Source organism: Amphimedon queenslandica, unplaced genomic scaffold, assembly GCF_000090795.2.
Source record: "Amphimedon queenslandica unplaced genomic scaffold, v1.1 AMPQUscaffold_10481, whole genome shotgun sequence".
NCBI classification, from domain to species: Eukaryota; Metazoa; Porifera; class Demospongiae; order Haplosclerida; family Niphatidae; genus Amphimedon; species Amphimedon queenslandica.
This window is the reverse complement of record NW_003549256.1, coordinates 1-1,494: the sequence shown is the minus strand read 5'-3', so window position 1 is coordinate 1,494 and position 1,494 is coordinate 1. Positions and strand designations below refer to the sequence as shown.

The 1,494-nt window shown below is 34.9% G+C and overlaps 1 long non-coding RNA gene across 1 annotated transcript; it reads left to right on the top strand.

Annotated features, from left to right (window-relative positions):
• Window positions 1-918, top strand: LOC109590120 (uncharacterized). Its single transcript, XR_002189157.1, has 4 exons — window positions 1-76; window positions 241-364; window positions 425-635; window positions 682-918. It is a non-coding gene; the product is annotated as an uncharacterized LOC109590120 (long non-coding RNA).
• Window positions 919-1,494: the final 576 nt, after the last annotated feature.

The following is a 1,494-nucleotide window of genomic DNA, read 5'->3' as shown; positions in this document are numbered from 1 at the left end:
CATCAATTGCTATTGGATCTGCTGAAGGATTTAATCTTGCAGAGAAAGCAATTTTATCAGCTTCAAAGACTGGAAGGTATTTTTATAGAGAATTTAGTAATAATAATAATAGTTATTTATTATTGTTATAAATATTGTATTTATTATTGTTATTGTTATTATTAGTATAAATAATACTAGTTTATTTGTCAAAATATTAATGTATTATTATTATTATTATTATTACTTCTTTTTTTTAAGATGGGTCTTATTGAAGAATGTCCATTTGGCTGCCCAGTGGTTAGTATCACTAGAGAAGAAGCTCCATTCTCTCTCACCTCATGCCAACTTCCATCTCTTCCTAACAATGGAGATCAATCCTAAGGTAAGCCACGCCTTCTTATACAGCCTTAACCACACCCATATCCTGACCACACCCACTTAGATCCCTGTTCATTGTTTGTGAACCTCACAGATCCTAACGTTTGAGCCTCTGCCTGGAATCAAGGCCAACCTGATCTGAACCTTTGCTACAGTACTAGTCACTGGAATGTGTAGGTATCCACACAAGAGAGTCCAACTTTATTTCTTACTGGCATGACTACACACCATATTACAAGAGAGGTTGAGAATTGCCCACTTGGTTAGACGAAAAAGTCAGTTTATTAGTAGGTGTGGTCTATTTATTGGCCCCGCCCCTAGGTACGAGTTTAACAAGTCTGATTTGAGGATGGGGTGTGATACTCTGGACACCTGGTTGGATACTGTGGCCCAAGGGAGGACTAACCTACCACCTGATAAGATACCCTGGAGTACCTTCCGTACTCTTCTCTCTCAGTGTATTTATGGTGGACGTATTGATAATGATTTTGATCAGGTAAATGCTTATCTTGTGCTTATGTTGTGTAGCAAGTTTGAACTGATTCCAATTAAAACTGGATTTTTTAATGAATTTTTTAAGTTGCTCAAAAATCGGGCCAAATGGTCTTGAGTCAAATTTTACCTAAATTCAACAGTTGTGAATTCTCTATTTTTATAATTTTTTCCTGATGCATATACATGTACATGTACTTATGTTGTGTAGAAAGTTTGAGCTGATTCCAATCAAACTTAGATTTTTTATGAATTTTTAAAGTTACTCAAAAATTTGTGTAAAACATGATTATTGACAAATGTAATGAGATGCAAGTGATATTCACGAGCATAATACTCAATGGAACATCATGGGGGCCTCTCTAAGTCACTAGAACAATTGCAACATGTGAAGTTAACTTCAATTAATTAACTGTTACTACTACATGTATATCCTTGCTTGTTTAGAATGAGTAAAATGTTTAATTGTTTGTACCGTATAGCGGGAAATTTTGGAAGGACTAAAATTTGGCAAATTGCTAAATTTTGGTGATTAGCAGATTTTATTTTGGCGAATTAGTGGCCACGTGCCATTGAGCATGCGTATAATGGCTCAAAATGGTTGATTTTATTTTGGCGAATGGCTATCAAAATGCCAAATTA